At 46.2% G+C, this 20285-nt stretch overlaps 1 long non-coding RNA gene across 1 annotated transcript; it reads right to left on the reverse strand.

Moving 5' to 3' along the window:
* Positions 1-15594: 15594 nt before the first annotated feature.
* On the reverse strand, positions 15595-19284 carry LOC135981048 (uncharacterized). Its single transcript, XR_010598023.1, has 2 exons — positions 19181-19284; positions 15595-17189 (listed from the first exon to the last, which is right to left on the reverse strand). It is a non-coding gene; the product is annotated as an uncharacterized LOC135981048 (long non-coding RNA).
* Positions 19285-20285: the final 1001 nt, after the last annotated feature.

Here is a 20285-nt window from a genome sequence, read left to right on the forward strand (position 1 = left end):
GCAATCTCAGATGAGGATTTGTGCAGCTCAAGCAATTGTAGCAAGTAGTCTCTTACCCTACATTTACTCAGTATGTCACTTTCAGCACATGCTGGGGGAGAAGGTACAGTTCAGTAAGGACTCAACCACTCACATTGAACTCTTAAGGGGAGCTAGGACCAAAAGGGGCTCCAGGTGTTTGCCCAGGCATGGACTCCCTTGTCAGACTTTGCTGCTGAATGTTTCACTTAGCTACGTCATGAAATTTACCTTGGTGCAATTATATTTGTTCCTTCCCATTTCAAAGTTCTCTTCTTGCAAGTCGCTGTTTTACTTGGGCACCATGATTCCCACATGCTTGTCTGACTGGGGGAGGTGTCAATCCTGTTAAGGTGCCAATGGATACCAGCACAGGAGCAGACCACTGTTCAGCACAGTGGATTTGGGGGTCACTGTGGCACTTTAAACTGACAGCATTGTTAGTGGGCTATCAAATGGTGTTTAGGCTTCTATCCAAAGGATAGCACTTATATGACCATCCATATCTAGACAGCTACCTAATACAAGCAAAATCATTTGCAGGTATCACCCAAATTGTCAATGCAGTTTGGTCCTTCCTGGAAGCTCATGCTGGGTTATAAAGGCAATCAGAAGCGAGCCATCCCACCTCATGTGCTGCTGTAACTGGGAACTTGGCTACGTTCTTGAGCACCCATCACCAGTCTTGTGATGGAGTGTCTGTCATTTTGCTATAATCACAGAGCTATTGGAACACCATGGTCTGGAGAGTCTGAGCCTCAGCCAGAGTGACTTAGAGTGGGAACTGTCATGTGGTGAGCTTCCTTGATAATGATGGGAAATGTAGGTGCAAGTGACATAGTAGTCACCCAGCTCAATGCTCTATCTGTGGTTGTCCATACCTTCACCCATGTGACTTCAAACAGGCATATGCCATTTCATAGAATATCAGAGTTGGAAGGGACCTCAAGAGGTCATCTAGTCCAACCCCCTGCTCAAAGCAGGACCAATTCCCAGCTAAATCATCCCAGCCAGGGCTTTGTCAAGCCGGGCCTTAAAAACCTCCAAGGAAGGAGACTCCACCACCTCCCTAGGTAACGCATTCCAGTGTTTCACCACCCTCCTAGTGAAATAGTTTTTCCTGATATCCAACCTGGACTTCCCCCACCGCAACTTGAGATCATTGCTCCTTGTTCTATCATCTGCCACCACTGAGAACAGCCGAGCTCCATCCTCTTTGGAACCCCCCTTCAGGTAGTTGAAGGCTGCTATCAAATCCCCCCTCATTCTTCTCTTCTGGAGACTAAACAATCCCAGTTCTCTCAGCCTCTCCTCATAAGTCATATGCTCCAGACCCCTAATCATTTTTGTTGCCCTCCGCTGGACTCTTTCCAATTTTTCCACATCCTTCTTGTAGTGTGGGGCCCAAAACTGGACACAGTATTCCAGATGAGGCCTCACCAATGTCGAATAAAGGGGAACGATCACGTTCCTCGATCTGCTGGCAATGCCCCTACTTATACAGCCCAAAATGCCGTTAGCCTTCTTGGCAACAAGAGCACACTGTTGACTCATATCCAGCTTCTCGTCCACTGTGACCCCTAGGTCCTTTTCAGCAGAACTGCTACCTAGCCATTCGGTCCCTAGTCTGTAGCAGTGCATGGGATTCTTCCGTCCTAAGTGCAGGACTCTGCACTTGTCCTTGTTGAACCTCATCAGGTTTTTTTCGGCCCAATCCTCTAATTTGTCTAGGTCCCTCTGTATCCGATCCCTACCCTCTAGTGTATCTACCACGCCTCCTAGTTTAGTGTCATCTGCAAACTTGCTGAGAGTGCAGTCCACACCATCCTCCAGATCATTAATAAAGATATTAAACAAAACCGGCCCCAGGACCAACCCTTGGGGCACTCCACTTGAAACCGGCTGCCAACTAGACATGGAGCCATTGATCACTACCCGTTGAGCCCGACGATCTAGCCAGCTTTCTATCCACCTTACAGTCCATTCATCCAGCCCATACTTCTTTAACTTGGTGGCAAGAATACTGTGGGAGACAGTATCAAAAGCTTTGCTAAAGTCAAGAAATAACACATCCACTGCTTTCCCCTCATCCACAGAGCCAGTTATCTCATCATAGAAGGCAATTAGGTTAGTCAGGCACGACTTCCCCTTCGTGAATCCATGCTGACTGTTCCTGATCACTTTCCTTTCCTCTAAATGTTTCATAATTGATTCCTTGAGGACCTGCTCCATAATTTTTCCAGGGACTGAGGTGAGGCTGACTGGCCTGTAGTTCCCCGGATCCTCCTTCTTCCCTTTTTTAAAGATGGGCACTACATTAGCCTTTTTCCAGTCATCTGGGACCTCCCCCGATCGCCATGAGTTTTCAAAAATAATGGCTAATGGCTCTGCAATCTCACCCGCCAACTCCTTTAGCACCCTCGGATGCAGCGCATCCGGCCCCATGGACTTGTGCACGTCCAGTTTTTCTAAATAGTCCCGAACCACTTCTTTCTCCACAGAGGGCTGGTCACCTTCTCCCCATGCTGTACTGCCCAGTGCAGCAATCTGGGAGCTGACCTTGTGCGTGAAGACAGAGGCAAAAAAATCATTGAGTACATTAGCTTTTTCCACATCCTCGGTCACTAGGTTGCCTCCCTCATTCAGTAAGGGGCCCACACTGTCCTTGATTTTCTTCTTGTTGCTAACATACCTGAAGAAACCCTTCTTGTTACTCTTAACATCTCTTGCTAACTGCAACTCCAAGTGTGATTTGGCCTTCCTGATTTCACTCCTGCACGCCTGAGCAATATTTTTATACTCCTCCCTGGTCATTTGTCCAATCTTCCACTTCTTATAAGCCTCTTTTTTGCGTTTAAGATCAGCAAGGATTTCACTGTTGAGCCAAGCTGGTCGCCTGCCATATTTACTATTCTTTCTACACATCGGGATGGTTTGTTCCTGCAACCTCAATAAGGATTCTTTAAAATACAGCCAGCTCTCCTGGACCCCTTTGCCCTTCATGTTATTCTCCCAGGGGATCCTGCCCATCTGTTCCCTGAGGGAGTCAAAGTCTGCTTTTCTGAAGTCCAGGGTCCATATTCTGCTGCTCTCCTTTCTTCCTTGTGTCAGGATCCTGAACTCGACCATCTCATGGTCACTGCCTCCCAGGTTCCCATCCACTTTTGCTTCCCCTACTAGTTCTTCCCTGTTTGTGAGCAGCAGGTCAAGAAAAGCTTTGCCCCTAGTTGGTTCCTCCAGCACTTGCACCAGGAAATTGTCCCCTACACTATCCAAAAATTTCCTGGATTGCCTGTGCACCGCTGTATTGCTCTCCCAGCAGATATCAGGGTGATTAAAGTCTCCCATGAGAACCAGGGCCTGCGATCTAGCAACTTCTGCTAGTTGCCAGAAGAAAGCCTCGTCCACCTCATCCCCCTGGTCTGGTGGTCTATAGCAGACTCCAACCACGACATCACCCTTGTTGCTCCCACTTCTCAACTTTATCCAGAGACTCTCAGGTTTTTCTGCAGTATCATACCGGAGCTCTGAGCAGTCATACTCCTCTCTTACATACAATGCAACTCCCCCACCTTTTCTGGCAACTCCCCCACCTTTTCTGAAATTTCCATCTGATGAATAGAGAAGGTCCTCCAGAAAATATCCACATCAATGGATAAAGATTGCTCTGGTAGTTCCAAAGTGGTCCAGGAGACATCTCTATCTAGTTCTCATAAACCTAATCCTCAGTTTATGCCATCCATCTTCCTCAGGCAGGATCTGTTTTCCTGTGGCCAGTGTTTTTCTCCTCCAAAGCTGTAGGGGATGGGAGTTTTTTGGGAGTAGGGAATATGCACTGTGCTACATTTGTGATAAGTTACTACTTGTGCTGATGTGCTTTCGGGTGTTTTGGGGACCTACTGCACAAAGAAACCCTTGTATTTGTTTCATCTTGAAGTTCCTAACTTACCTCCAAAAGAGGCAATAAGTTTGCTAGTTGCCTGTAGGTTCAAGCTGTGGCCATCTGATGGGTAAAAACATCCCTCTGGCTGAGTACCACTGAAGAATTATCCCAGTTTCTTAACAAAGGTGACAAGCTCAAACCAGACTTACAATTCCTAGCATGCCTTACCTTATCCTGAATGCTTTCATGGTTTCTCCTTTTCAGTCCATATGCTAGATACTGGAAAGATTTCTGATCCTAAAATGATATTTTAGTGGCCATCTCCTCAACCATGTGAGTTGAACAGTTAGTGTGTCTACAGTGCTGCTGGGAATGAGCCTCCCAGCCCAGGTAGATAGACTCATGCTAGTGGGGCTCAAGCTAGTGCCTTAAAAATTGTGTGTGGACATTGTGGCTCCAGCAGAGGCTTGGGCTAGCTACCCAAACTCAGACTTGGTTGGCAGGAATGGGGTGGGGGGAGCACGAGAGCTCGAGCTGCTGCACGAGCCACAATGTCTGTACTGTTATTGTTAGCATGCTAGCTCAAGCAGTGCTGCTGAGTCTGTCTACCCGCACTAGGAGGCTTGCTCCCAGCTGCAGTGTACATGTACCCCTAGAGACCCTTCTCCCTGCAGGTACTTAACTTACTAGACAACCTGGTGAAGACACTACCTCTAGTGTTTGCCTTCTTAGTTCCTTTTAGCTATCTTTTCTCTCCCAGAAACAAAACTGAGATACTAATCCACACTAAACATGAGAAGGCTATGAATTTGAATGAAAATACTGGTTTCCTAAAATGTCTATAGTTTCTATAACCAGATCTGAGATTCCGTCAGGGATGCCTATGTTGCCAAGAATATACCCAGGCAGCAGGTTCGAAACAAACAAAAGGAAGTATTTCTTCACACAACGCACAGTCAACCTGTGGAACTCCTTGCCAGAGGATGTTGTGAAGGCCAAGATTATAGCAGGGTTAAAAAAAGAGCTAGATAAATTCATGGAGAATAGGTCCATCAATGGCTATTCGCCAAGCTAGACAGGGATGGTGTCCCTAGCCTCTGTTTGCCAGAGGCTGGGAATGAGTGACAGGGGATGGATCACTTGATTACATGTTCTGTTCATTCCCTCTGGGGCACCTGGCATTGGCCACTGTTGAAAGAGAGGATACTGGACTAGATGGACCTTTGGTCTGATCCAGTATGGCTGTTCTTATGTTCATCAGCATGCTCTGTACCAGGGCAGTGGCTACCTTCATGGGCAGAAAGAAGGCTTCTTGAAAACTGTGGCGCTGCTATCTGGCTTTGCATGCATTCTTTTTTTCCTTCTGTTGCTACAACTTTTATATATGTCCCAGCACATGCTGTGGTAGGCGGACCCTGCACACAGTTGTCGCACGCTCATTTTATATACTCACCCTATGTCTGTTCTAGCCTTATGTACTTTTAGGGCAGTTCCCTGGTGTCTGGACTGGCTTATTTGGATATGGGTCACACTTATTTCCCCTTAGGCTAATCCAGATACCAAGTTTGTTCTGATGATGCAGAATGAGGTTCTTTGGGAGCACCCTCTGTGGTCAAAGGTGTTTCTTTTAATATTTTATTTAAAGATTGTTTCATATGTTTTTCTCGTGGTTTTAGTGTGAGCAGTTCTGATGATGAATGCAGTCAGGTTTGTGTCTCTGCCTTCTAGCCTTTTACTTAGAATGTTCATTTTTGATGGTTTTTTTCCTTCCATTTGATGGTTTTCCCTGTTTGACAGCTTTCAAAAGCATTTATTCAGCTGGGGCAGTTCATATTGTAAAGGGATGGTTTCCCAAAGTTTTGCTTTTCATTTTCTCCACCTGCTACTAGGAAATTGTATTACCAGGCATCTTGACTGGAATATTATTGGACCAAGAGAACCTACATTAAGTAGTATGTATTTGTATGTATGTATTTTAAATTGTTGAGGATATTTACACAACTTTGGACTATAGGCTTGATGATTGGAATATCTCTTAATACCACATTGCAGTTGCCCTTTTCTGACTACCAGAGAGCTCTAGAAACTATTGTAAAAATTAAACACTTCATATTATATCAGAATATACCTTAAGACATTTTGCATTCCAATAAGAAATGGACAGAAAAGCCTCTTTTAATAAAAACAGATGAAATCTTGGTCCTGTTAAAGTCCATGGCAGAGCTCCAGTTGACTTCAATAGGGCCAGGTTTCCACCCCAGGTATTTAGGCCAAACAGCATCTGGTGTTTCTGAATAGAACACACACACACGCACGCGCGCCATCTGGATACTGAGCTGTGGAGTTTTTGTGGCATGTTTTAATTATATTGGTACTTGAACCATCTTAGTTTTCCAACAAAACCAGTTTAAGTTCTATTGGGGAATACAAGATAACTTGCCCCATCTATTTAACATGGTTTGAATCCTGAACCGGAAGTCAAAGGAGATTGATTCCTCTGATTTCTTTATAAGCTTGCAGTCTGATTTAAGGTAAGTGTGCGTATGTAACTTGAGTGAGACCCTTTGACACTCTGTGCTATTTCCCCTCAAAATGAACTAAGTTGTTACTGCACTTATGTATTAGCAGATGGTTACAAGCACTTATGAAAAGTGACACTGATGTGAATGAAAGCAATCAGTTGAAATAGTTATTGTGTTTACAGATAAGCTAATAAAGCATACATGAAACAGGAAAATACCTATTCAGGTAGTAATGATTGTAACCAGTAAACCATTGTACGATTAGTCTAATTCCAGAGAGTTTAAAAAGTCTTATAATGCAAGTGTCTTAAAATAATTTGTGTTGATTAGTTTTCCTTAGCTCTTTGTTAATTTCATTCAATTACATTTTGCTTCCCTATAGCCCAGAAATTCTTTACTTAATTTTAGCAATTTATTCATTTAGGGATTTTTGTTAATATAGCGGATTATTTTTGTTGACACTAAATGATTTAAAGGAAACTGTGCCTCAGCTCAAGAATTTAAAAGTTTGCAAGATAATTCACTCATGGTGAGAAGTGCTTCTTAAGGAAAATAGGTATTTCTGATTCTAATGCTGAACTCAACCACATTGCTGAAAAGTGGTGAATTTAATTATGGTTGTATGACAGTGCATTGTAAGACTGTAAACTACTTGAGCATAGTATCAGAGGGGTAGCCGTGTTAGTCTGAATCTGTAAAAAGCAACAGAGGGACCTGTGGCACCTTTAAGACTAACAGAAGTATTGCAGCATAAGCTTTCGTGGGTGAATGCTTGCGTCTGATGAAGTGGACATCCACCCACGAAAGCTTATGCTGCAATACTTCTGTTAGTCTTAAAGGTGCCACAGGACCCTCTGTTGCTTTTTACTTGAGCATATTTGACAAACACTTAAAACTATTATTTAAAACTCATCTTTGGACTTTGAAATAACTAATAAAGATTGATAATTGGTTTGCACTGCCCCTTTGACTGTTAGCCATCCTACTGAAAAATATTATGTTATATGTCTGGCTCTAGGATCAGAAACTAATTACATAAAAAACTTTAGTTGAGGTGGGGGGAAGAGGGGAGTCAAGAGCTAATTTATGTATAGTCACAAACAGTCCTTACGACCCTTTGAATTTTGTAAATTGGGTTGAAAGTGAAAATCAGTTTTTAATTTTCCTTTTTAAAAAAATCTGGCAATACTAGGAATATTTTGAATATTTTCTTCCTTTTTTGCTTGAGGTCTTTCTTGGAGGAACCAGACATGTAGTTTCAAAGCTTTCTCAGCCTTTAATGGAAGTGATGACAGTGGAAGGAAGCTGAATATTTAATAAACTTGTCTTCTAACTGTCCACTTTGTTTGTTTGACTTAATAAACACAAACCGCAGGCCTAAGTAAGAGTTTTTCTTAAATAGTCTTGCACAATGTGCAATCATCAAAATATGTGAAGCAGATTTTGAAATTGCACCCTGAATAATTTTACTGAATTTATTTCAATAAAGGAAGTTAAAATCTCAACCACACTATTGTATTTAATTGATTGCATTTAAAGGAACTCTCCAATTAAAGCATATTTTTAAAGCTTTCTTTAATACCCGAGAGTACTAAAATGTAACATTTTTTAAAAACAACTTTACTTTTCATCATTTGTCATTTACTTTATACACTTTACTCAGAGTGGATAGTGAAAACAGAAGTTTTACCTTTTCTAGTGTGTTGTAGACATTACCAGTAAATGTTAAAGTCTAAACAGTTTTCATTGAAATTACACTAACGAAAACAGTTTTAGATTTTGTGAAAACCTTTGAATTCCTTGAAGGGTGTTTAAAGAAACATTGTCAATTTGTCCAAAATTCATTATAGGTTCCCCAGCAAGTATAACTTGCTTGCACGGACAATGACGCATCCTGGAATTATACACCATCAGGATAGTCCATTTCTTTAGATTTGTGTTAAGTTTCTCAGGGCCACCAGTCCAGGGAGGAGGGTTTGGTCTGTGGTAGCTGGGGGAGAGCGCTAAATCAGGACTGCTGGGCAAAGCCATTCCTAATTTCCCTGCCCTCCCTCCATCCCTTGCCTACTTCTGCTACCACTGCTTGCAAGAAAGTGGTGAGAGCCTAAGGTCTGGCATGGATCTGCATCTGGCTACATGCCATAAAAATAGAGAGGCCAAGTGAAACACATCTTGGTAGGCTGGAATGTAACAAGCAACACTTGCGGTGAGATGTGCATTGGTAGATGGAAGCCTGCTGAGACCCATTTCTTCTTTTCTTCTCCCCCTCCCTCCCTCCAAAAATTTTTCAAACGGGGGCCATTGCAACATAGTCAATGCTCCAGCCTCTGGGTGGAGTGGAGAAACTGCTGATGGCTCATTTGTATTTTCCTGTGCTCTTCAAACTGGTTCCTTCTTCCTTTTGCCACCAGAGATGGCTGTTGTTTCACTGTCCTAGAAACAAAGCCTTGTTTCTACGTCCAATATTAGTTGAAGACTATCTGTGGCTGTGGGAGCCACGTAGCCTGTCTTTTAGGTTATGGATGCTGATTCTACTGTAGGCCAGTTTAATCAGGAGAAAGGGAAGTCTGGTACCTGGTACCCACCCATGCTGCCTACGTGCTAGGGACGTGTAACGCTTTTAAACCTCCAAATGCATTCTACCACCATTCTGCACTTGCTCAGGCTATAGTTGAACAGCTCCTGACTACTGTCCAGGCTGCCTGTGTATGGCTTCATGAGCCATGGCATTAAGGGGTAGGCTGGGTCCCCAAGGATAACTATAGGCATTTCAACATCCCTAACAGTTATTTTCTGGTCTGGGAAGAAAGTCCCTTCCTGCAGCTTTTGAAACAGACCAGAGTTCCTGAAGATGCAAGCTTCATGTACCTTTCCCGGCCATCCTACGTTAATGTTGGTGAAATGTCCCTTGTGATCCACCAGTGCTTGCAGCAGCATTGAAAAGTACCCCTTTCAGTTTATGTACTCCCTGGCTTGGTGTTCTGGTGTCAAGATAGGGATATGGGTTCTGTCTATTGCCCCACCACAGTTAGGGAATCCCATTTCAGCAAAGCCATCCACTATGACCTGCACATTTCTGAGAGTCACTACCCTTGATAGCAGCAGCTCTTTGATTGCATTGGCTACTTGGATCACAGCAGCCCCCACAGTAGATTTGCCCACTCCAAATTGATGCCTGACTGACCGGTAGCTGTCTGGCGTTGCAAGCTTCCACAGGGTTATCGCCACGCGCTTCTCAACTGTGAGGGCTGCTCTCATCTTGGTATTCTGCTGCTTCAGGGCAGGGGAAAGCGAGTCACAAAGTTCCATGAAAGTGCCCTTACGCATGCGAACATTTTGCAGCCACTGGGAATCGTCCCACACCTGCAACACTATGCGGTCCCACCAGTCTGTGCTGCTTTCCCAGGCCCAGAATTGGCATTCCACGGCATGAACCTGCCCCATTAACACCATGATGTGCACATTGCCGGAGCCCGTACTTTGTGAGAAGCCTATGTCCTCATCACTCTCGTCACTGCGCTGCCGTTGCCTCCCTGCCTAGTTTTGCTTTGGCAGGTTCTGGTTCTGCATATACTCCAGGATAATGTGCGTGGTGTTTAAAGTGCTCATAATTGCTGCGGTGATCTGAGCGGGCTCCGTGATCCCAGTGCTATGGCATCTGGGCTGAAAAAAGGTGCAAAGCCATTGTTTGCCGTTGCTTTCACAGAGGGGGGGCCTGACGACATGTATCCAGAATCACCTGTGACACTGTTTTTGCCCCATCAGGCATTGGGATCTCAACCCAGAATTCCAATGGGCAGCGGAGACTGCGGGAACTGTTGGATAGCTACCCACAGTGCAATGCTCCGGAAGTCAATGCTAGCCTCAATACTGTGGACGCGGTCCACTGACTTAATGCACTTAGAGCATTTTGTGGGGGACGCACACAATTGACTGTATAAAAACTATTTCTAAAAAAACGACTTCTATAAATTCGACCTAATTTCGTAGTGTAGACATACCCTAAGATTTCCTTTCTTGCCACCTACTCTCACTTTGAATTGCTCTGATAACTCTCCCTCCTCCACTGTCTCAAATTCAAGCTTCTTGTAATTGCCCTAAAATCCCTATAGAATTGTTCCTCCCTGCTCTCACACATTTGTTACTTACTCCCTCTGTAGTCTGCTCATGTCAGCCTTGACTTCCTGCTGATGTGCTTCTCTCAAAGCAGTCCCTCTGCTTCCTTCCGTGCTGCCCCTTTGTATGGAATGGCCCTTCCTGAGCTGCTGTGTAAAGCACATTACCCTCCTGGACACCGTCTACTTGAACGCTGGCTACAAGAAACCATAACACCAACCTGGTCTTGCCAGAGTCACATCTCAAGAGCTCAGGGTGTGACCAATATGGTTTTATTTAGGAATATTATCCAACTTCCTTCAGGATTTCACGCAGAAATAGCATATCCAAAACTTTGATGTGTGATCTCTGCTTATAAAATGTTTTATGGTGGAAATGAAGTAACATATTTTCTATATGATCCATCCCAAGAGTCAAAACCTATTGTTAATTAAAGCAATGCATGCGTTACCAAGTTATACATTATGATACATTATGGAAGTAATGTTTATAATGGACTTGGTTAAGAGTTGCCAAATAAAATGTGATTTCAGTAGAATTATAACAGAATTTATTAGCGCAGCTTGCTGTAGATTTTAAAATGTGAGGGATGAAAAATTAGACATTTTATTTCAATCATCAATCTTTCTTCTGGCACAAGGGATCGTAGAAGGAAGCATTAGAGGTGAATTTGGCCTATGGTGGACAGAAGCCAAGAGCTTCTTCTATTTCTGTACTCAGAAGAGCATTAGTGGCCCAATCAATCTCTTCAGAGGAGGGGAGGAAGAGAATATGAAGATACAAAATGAAGACTTCAATCTTCTCTTGCGTCAGAGCTGGAAGCTCCGTCACTTACTGCTTGTGACCTTGTATTCTTGTCTGCTTTTCCTGATATGCCATAAAGGATTTTAAAGACTAAGCAAACTTGATCGTTAGTTTCATATGCTATTAACATCAGACATTACTGCCTTGTTTCATTACAAACTACGTAAAGAACCCATAAGAGATGTAGCTCAAGTGCTCAGTGAGGGAGAAACCATGACCTGTAGTGTACACACCCTTGCAGAGCCATAAATTGCTACCTGCATTCCAGGCTACAGGACTGGTGTGGCTGATACTTCCCCCACGACAGGCAGGTACCATATGGGAGGCATAGCTCTGAGAAGCCAGGCCAGCTGAGCCAGCATGGTGGAGGAAGAAAGCTGGGCCGGGTAAAGGGCTGCCACAGCTTATTTCCTTACCCTGCCAGCCCTGGAAGCAAGAGGAAACCAGGGACTCCCCCTGCAAGTCCCAGTAGCTAGTCTGCTATTGTGACAAGGCAACTACATGCTGCCCCTTCCTCAGGGGTTGTGCTAACTCCATGATTTAGCCCTAAAGGAAAATACAGCTATTATTAGCCCTGGTCTGGGTTCCATCTACAGAGCTGGAACTGAGTGTTTAGTTGCTAGCAGATGCTGTTATCACTATCAGTCTAGCTTACTATTACGAGCTTATGACGAAGTAGTACAAGGATTTTGCTAGGATTAACTAGATGTTTTGTAATTAACATCTATTGCTGTATTACCTCTCTCCCCCTCCCTCTTGTATCATATCTTTACATGTTTATATTAGAAATTCCAGTGGTGGGAGGACTTTGTTTTATGTACAGTATTCCAGTAGGATCTAGAACTCTGAGATCAGGGGGCTATTGTGCTCGGCGCAGGAAAGGCACATACTAAGAGCATGCCTACACGGCAATATAAGCCAAGGGTTAGTGGAACTCAAGTCAGCTGACCTATGTCCTGGATCCATGGGTTTGAGCATCTACACTCCATTTTAACCCTAGGTTAAGAACTTTTTGATCTGTGCTCAAACCTAAGGCTCTGGCATCCATGCTGCAGTGCACAGACCCGAGTCAAAGTAACTGTATCCCACAGTGTCTACACTCTAACTCTATGCATACATTGCAGTATGGGAAAACTACTGCCACCCTGTTCCTAGCTGTGGTGGTGCTGTTGATGGGATGCCCATAAGAAGCACGAGTGCATAAACTGCATAATTAGCTCTTTGGTGACTGTCTCAGTAAAATGACAGCAGTTTGAGAAGGCTTTATACTAAACTACCACCTAATGGGAGAATTGGGCTCTCCACCTCTAGGCTGAGTCACATTGGCAGGTAAATGCCCATGTGCATCTGTTGTGAGGATAATTAGGACATCAGTCTCCAGGGCTATTAAACTATTACAATGAAACTTTGCAATTCTTAATTTTTAAAATGGGCTGTTCAATGAAAGGGTTTTTGTTTGGTTGGGTTTTTATTTATTTTTGTCTGTTTGGAAGTTTGACATAAAATGTAGGTTTCAGAGGAAAAACACAAACTCACACCCCAGCCTGGCTGCTGCTGGCTGCAGAGTGGTGAAGTGCATCCCTGGGGCTTGGGGTGCAGTGTGCTCCAGCACCCCCCAGGGCATCCTTTATCCCAGCCCCTGCTGCACCCTGGGAAGCAGGGATAAGGGATCCCTAGGAGGCTGTGGAGAAGTTTTGGAGCTAGTTCCCACTCACCCCCCTGACAGTGCACACTGACCAGGCGCCTCTGCATGTGCACCCCAGGAAAGTGGGTCGGGGCCAGGGAGCATGGTCGGTATGTGCACTGCGCGTTCAGGGAGGCTAGCCCCCAGCCTCACCCCTTCTGCCTGAGGCCCTGCACCCTCCCCCACCGGAGCCCCGGGCCAGCACCTCCTCCCCCAGAGCCGCAGCTCCAGCCCCGGAGTGCCAGGCAGCTCTAGCGCCCCCAGTCCCAGAGTGCTGGGCGCTGTGGCCCCCAGTGCCTAGGGGCCCCCCAGCACTGGGTGGCCCCAGCCAACCCAAGTTCTGGCCCCAGCCTGGCCCATCCTAGCCCCAGCCTGTTTCCAGGAAGAGGAGCAGCCTGCCTGGGGCCAAGGGAGAAGCAGCAAGCAAGAGGGGGTCTTGGGGTGGAGTGTGGGCGAGGCCACGCAGGGCTGTTTGGGGAGGCTTAGCCTCCTCGGGCCTGTGATACCCGCCACCCATGCCTGGGAGCAAGGGACAGAGAGCAGAGCAAGCCCAACCAGCTGCCTTGCAGGGAAAGGCAGAGTTTCTGGCTCAGCACAGCCAGGGGAAAGATGACTCCCAACATCCTGGCAGCTGGGAGCTGCCTCCCACCTGTCAGCTTTTCTCCCAGCTCTGGGCAAGCTCTTTGCAGCAGTGAGGAGGAGCTGGAGCCAGAGCCACTGCTACAGGAGGCTACAGACAGGTTTTGGGACTGGCTCCTATGTGCCATCCTGACACTGCACACTTCTATTTGCAATGGAGTACAATAGACTGCACAACAGATTGTTGGCATATAGAGGACTATGGAAGTTGCCCCAAGGAACTCTGGGATACATATGGAGGACTTCTGGGACCCGAGTCAAGGTGGGACGGCATTCACACAGACAAGCAATAGGCTTGGACCCTTAACATGGGCTCGGACCCTCCAGCCCTGCAGGGACCTGAGACCCTAGGTTCAAGCCCTAGATTAACACAATTGGTGTGTGGACACAAGGGGAGTTAGGCTTGAGCTGGGGTTTACATTGCCGTGTAGACATACCCGAAGAGGCAGCAGTGCTCTGCAGAGTTTACACACTGAACAAAGAAGACTGAAAAAAAGTGGTAGGGAACCAAGGCATAGAGGCATGAAGTGACTTGGGCAAGGTCACACAGCACATCAGTGGCAAAGCTGGGAATAGAACGCAGATCTCCTGACTACAGGCCAGCTGTACCAGTTCTGATGGAGCTTATAGGAAGAAATCAAAGAGGAACTGTCCCTCACAGAGATGCCTACAGGTCTAGCCACCTTTGTGGACCTTACAATCCACACACATAATCAGCTGTGGGAATGAGGGAGGAGAAAGGATTATGCCTGCAGCCTCCCTACCCGCTTACCATTATCCCAGCTTCTGTATTGTCTGCTGAACCTATGCAAGCTGATCTGGCTCATCAACAATTCACAACTGAAGAAAAGGAATGGTCCTGTCAGTGTCACTTGTATTTCTACTATGGTGAACCTGGCTATGTCATCTTGGCCTGCCCAATACAAATGCCGAAGAGCTTGCAGGCACGGTGGGGAAAACTGGCATGGGCCTTAGGAGAAGAGAACTTCCCTGTACCCTAGTCATCACTGAGAAGCATCCCAAGCACCATCCCCGGGCTTCTCATTTGCAGATTCCTATCCAGCTGCACATTCTGGGGTACCCCGACAGATTCCCCTTCGACAACAAATTCCCCTGCTACTCAAGGTCATGCCCAACATGTTCAAAAGTACTAATGGCTCCCCACTGTCTTCAGGTCCAGCTATAGAGGAGCCTGTCCCTCTGGAGGCCATTATTGAGGGGCACGGAGAAATAATACAATTCAGTGCGATCCATTCCCCACATTTTCCTCTCATCCTTGGTATCTCCCAACTGACCCTTCATGACCCCCTCATTCACTGATCAAAGCAGTTCCCATCAGAATTCTTCTGACAGCATGGCCAGGGACCCAGGAGCATTGCATCCAGATCCAAGAAGTAGGGATAATTGCCTGCACTGAATCACCTACTGGGGGAACTATGGAACTTCTCCCCAGGTACTGTGACTATACTGACATCTTTGAGATGAAGAATGCAGAAAACCTCCCCTCATATTGGGACTATAACTGCCCCATAGAACTTCAGCCAGGGGTGAAGATACCATTTGGATGGATATATGCAATGTCGGAACCTGAACTGGCAGCACTGCAATATCTCCAAGAGAACCTGGCTCAGGATTTCTGCTGCAAATCAACTTCACCAGCTGGCACCTCAAACCCTTTTGTAAAAAAAGATGGGAGTCTCTGCCTATGTGCCAATTACCAAGCCCTAAATCAGATACCAATCTGAATCTGTTACCCACTACCCATAGTCTCTGAGTTATTGAACCACATGGGGGTTGCCCACATATTCATGAAACTGGACCTCCGGGGAATTTATAATCTCATCCATATTCGAGAAGGTGACAAATGCCTTTCAGACCCACTATGACCACTTTGAATATTTAGTTATTCCATTTAGACTGACTAATGCTTCAGCAATGTTCCAACATTTAATTAACAATGTGCTATGAGACCTACTGGACAAGTTTGTGGTAATGTGCTTAGATAATACATGGATATTCTCAGACTATCTGAACCAACACATCACTCATGTCTGCACAGTTCTGGAGAGACTATGACAACATGGTCTCTGTGCTAAACTAAAGAAGTGTGCATTTGATCAGACCTCAGCCGAGTTCCTGGGTTTCATCCTGTCCCCAGAGGGAATCAAGATGGACCCGCGTAAGGTGCAGGCTGTCCACAACTGGGCAGCCCCCTGCAATGTTTTTTAGGCTTTGCAAACTTCCACTGGAGGTTCATTTTGAATTTTTTTCAAAACAAGCCAAGGCCCTCACTGCTCTACTCTGAAAAAAATCCAAGTTCCATTAGTTGCCCAAGGCCCAGCACACATTTGAGCATTTGAAGCTTGCATTTACCACCTCTCCAGCACTGGCCCGCATCGACATGGCACAAGCTTTTGTTGTGGAAGCTGATGCCTGTAGTATGGTGATCAGGGGCCCTAGCAAATACTGCAGCCCATTGCCTATTACACAAGGAAGCTTAAACCTGCACAGTGAAACAGTGAGATCCTGGACAAGGAGCTTCTGGCAATTAAGACTGCCTTTTCAAGAGTGGCAACACTACTTGGAAGGGGCCCAACATCCAGCCCAAGTGTTTACTGACCACAAGAACCTGGAGTACTGTGCAGGGCAAGGTTCTGAACCAACAACAGCTCCGATGGGCCTTAGTCTTCTCCGAGTTCAACTCCTACCAGCCTGGAACCAGGAACAGCAAGGAGGATGCCTTGTCCTGAAGATATGGCCGAGACCCACAAGGCCCCAGTCTGGAACCAGCCCACATTTTCAAATCCCATAATTTTCTTAACGCAACTCACCCCCAGGACATGCTTGCACTCATTCACTCTGCCTCTGTTTCCAGAATTTCATCCGATGAGTTAGCCATTGTCAACCAAGAACTGCATGACACACAAGAGGGGATCACATTTGTGAGGGACCACATTCTCCTGGAGCTGCAAGGGTGGCAGTTCTCTAACTGTGCCATGATTCCACCTTGGCAGGACACTTAGGGTGATATAAATCCCAATGATTAATTTACCATTTCTTCTCATGGCCCTGAATGTGCCCCATGATAAAAATCTTTGTAGCTTCCTGTGAGGTGTGTGCCTGCACCAAGATCCTTTGTCAGAAACTCTGTGATCACCGCCTACCTCTGGCCACCCCACTTTGGCCCTAGTAAGCCATTTCCTTGGACTTTATGGTGGAACTACCAGAATCCAGTGGCTTAATGACTATCATGACAGTGGGTGGTCATGAAACCATGAAAAGATAGCTTTTTTCTTCGAGTGCTGTCCCTGTGGGTACTCCATTTCAGGTGTCAGCGCATCCTGGTGCGATCAATCAGAGATTTATGGTAGCAGTGTCCACACGGGCCGTGTGTGCGCAGTAGGTGTCTTGTGGTGCCGTTGGTGCTGCATCTAACGTGCACAACCCGAGCTCTCCAGTTCCTTCTCAACCATCCTCAGCTGAAGACAGAGCGCTGCAACAGTGTTTACCACTCTTCACATACCTTTAGAAATAGCAGTTTAAATAGTTAGTTAATCAGTTAGAAAGTTCTTTTAGTCTTAGTTTTTAGTCCTGGTTTTCCCACCCTGTAGTTTCCCCACAGTGGGGTCGGTTAACCGTTAAAGATGCCTGGCTCCCCAGGCATTAAGCAGTGTGGTTCCTGCTATGAAGCAATGCCCGTTTCTGACGGGCACTCATTGTGCATCTGCTGCCTCAGTAAAGCGCATATACCACAGAAATGTGCCCACTGTAGCAGCCTGAAGGCAAGAGCCCGGCATGACTGAGATTTCCGACTAAAAATGATCCTAATGGAGAAGTCTCTCCAACCAGAGACCAACCAACGGACCACCTCTCCAGGTACCCCCCTCAGGGAAAGGAGACATGCCTTCCTCTAAAAGACCGAGGAAGAGGGCACACATCTCCACAGACAGCACTGCAGAAACAATGGTGGCCTCCTGCCAGGTCGCTACCCTCCAGTGCCAACACATGCTTGGGTAAGCACCTACGACGCTCCAGGTACCTCCGGCACCGCCAAGTCCTGAGTGAAGGAGATGGAGTTGAGGCACATATCTCCTCCATGGCACCAACCTCACCTGTGAGGGACTTGGTACCGAGCGTCTCCTCAGGCACCATGCCTCCGCCCCCAGCACCGACATCTCAGTTGGCACTGGTAGAGAAAGTCAAATCGGTACTGACCATGCTGCCTAAACTGCCACAACATCTGACAGCATTGGCACTAGCACCAACAAGGGCTCCCCCATCGGCACCAACAGTACCAACAACTGAAACACCACAGAATCTGCCGCATCAGAGTGACTTGGCTATCTATTCAGCACCGCAGTTCCCCTTACTCAGTACTGAGGGCTCTCCCGAACGTTATAGCGGTGATTCCCATACTCTTCATGCTGTTTTACATTCGTCCAGCAAAGACAAGGATGATGATATGCAGGTGCCATGCACCTTCTCACCAAACCACTCATCACCAAAAGATCAAAGACCACCCTGGATCCATATGGGGTCCAAACACCCTTATAACCAGATGGCTCACCCCTGGTACGGACTGCCATGGATGTACCCACTGATGGCCTTCCCAATGCAATGGGCTCATTGGGAACCCTGGGCAACTTACCAGTGCCCTCACTCCAGGCCACCCATGGCTCACAGAGGTGAGCTGAGATCTCACCCCACTTCCCCCACCCCGCAGATGACAGAAGCTCAGAATGTCGGGGATGACACTGAGATGGGCACAGATCAGGAAGCTACATCTCCTGCACACAATTCTTCCTTCTCCCTGGATGAGGAGATCATGTCACCGCCACCTACCTCAGTGGATGACTTCAAGCAGTTCCAGGAATTGTTTAAGAAGATTGCCCAAAGCCAGGAAATCCCATTGGAAGAAGTGCAGATAAACCAGCACAAACTGGTACAAATTCTACAACCTTAATCTAAGTCCAAAATCGCTCTGCCCATCAACAATGTGATTTTGGAACCAGCAAAGACAGTCTGGCAGATGCCAGACTCAATTCCGCTGACATGCAAAAGGGTGGATAGGAAATACTATGTCCCCGCCAATGGAGTGGACTTCCTCTTCTCACACCCATTTCCCAACTCCTTTGTGGTCAACGCCGCTAATCAACGCTGTAAACAACAACAGTTTAGGTCAACCCCACAAGATAAGGAACACGAGGCTCAACCTCTTCGGACTCAAAGTCTACTCCTTGGCGACATTACAATTCCAAGTCACCAACTATTCAGCCTTGCTGGCTAAATACAATTATGATAATTATGGGAAACTTAGCTTGTTCACTGCGGAGCTTCCCAAGGAGAAACAATCACAATTTCAGCCCATTGTAAACAAGAGTCAACTCATTGCTAAAACAGCCCTGTAAGCATCTCTGGACGTCAAGGACACCATGGCCGTTGTGATGCACCGGGCATCCTGGTTGCAATCCTCAGGCATTCCTAAAGAATTCCAAACCAAGGTTGAAGACTTACCTCTTGACCAAGAAAAGCTGTTCTCGAATAAGATGGACGAGGTGCTCCATTCGATAAAAGACTCTCGAGCCACTCTTCATATTCTATGGATCTACACCCCACCTGCAAAGAGAAGGCAGTACCAACCTTATCAGAGGTCCGAGATTCCTCTTCTAACCAGCAACAACCATACGAGCACCAAAGACAATGCCAATGTTTTCAGTGACGGAGAGCACCTCAATCTCAACCGTCATCTTCTCAATCGGCTCTGCCCAAGCCACAATTTTGAAGTTTTGGTCGAGGGTCTGAACGACCTCCCTCACCAGGCAGTGCTTATATCCAATTCATCCTCATGCTTTGGTCATCACCTTTGCCCTTTCTACCGTATCTGGCATCAATAACCACAGACTAATGGGTGTTAGAGATTGAACGATTGGGATATACCATCCCTTTTAGCGCCCGACCATCTACCCTACCCTTCTCACAAGCACCTGTTACGACAAGAAATCGATCATCTTCTACAACTGGGGGCCGTGGAACATGTACCTTTGCAATACAAGGGGAGGGGCTCTACTCCCACTACTCTGTGACCCAGAAGAAGAATGCAGGATGGAGACCTATTTGGATCTCAGGAAGCTCAACAAGTTCATACGCACTCAAAAGTTCAAGATGGTCACACTGGGCATGATATGTCCAGCACTGCAAAAGGGGGACTGGTTTTCAGCCCTCGACTTCCAAGATGCTTATATTCATATTACCATAAACCCCGCTCACAGGAAATTCTGCGGTTCACAGTAGGACATGAACACTTCCAGTACAGAGTACTACCATTCGGCCTGTCCACTATACCAAGAGTTTTCTCCAAAACCTAAGCAGTAGTAGCAGCACAGCTATGCAAACAAGGAATAATGATCTTCCTGTACTTGGACGATTGCCTTCTCAAAGGCCCAACCGAACAAGAAGCATGTGACATAGTCTAGACAACAATCACACTATTCAGGGATCTAGGGCTACAGATAAACGAATGAAAATCCACTCTAATCCCTGTCCAACAACTGGACTTCATCTGGGTACATCTTGATGCCATAGAAGCCAAGGCATCCCTGCCCCTGAACAGATTCACAAT

The sequence above is a fragment of the Chrysemys picta genome, chromosome 2 (assembly GCF_011386835.1).
Source record: "Chrysemys picta bellii isolate R12L10 chromosome 2, ASM1138683v2, whole genome shotgun sequence".
Taxonomy (NCBI): Eukaryota; Metazoa; Chordata; order Testudines; family Emydidae; genus Chrysemys; species Chrysemys picta.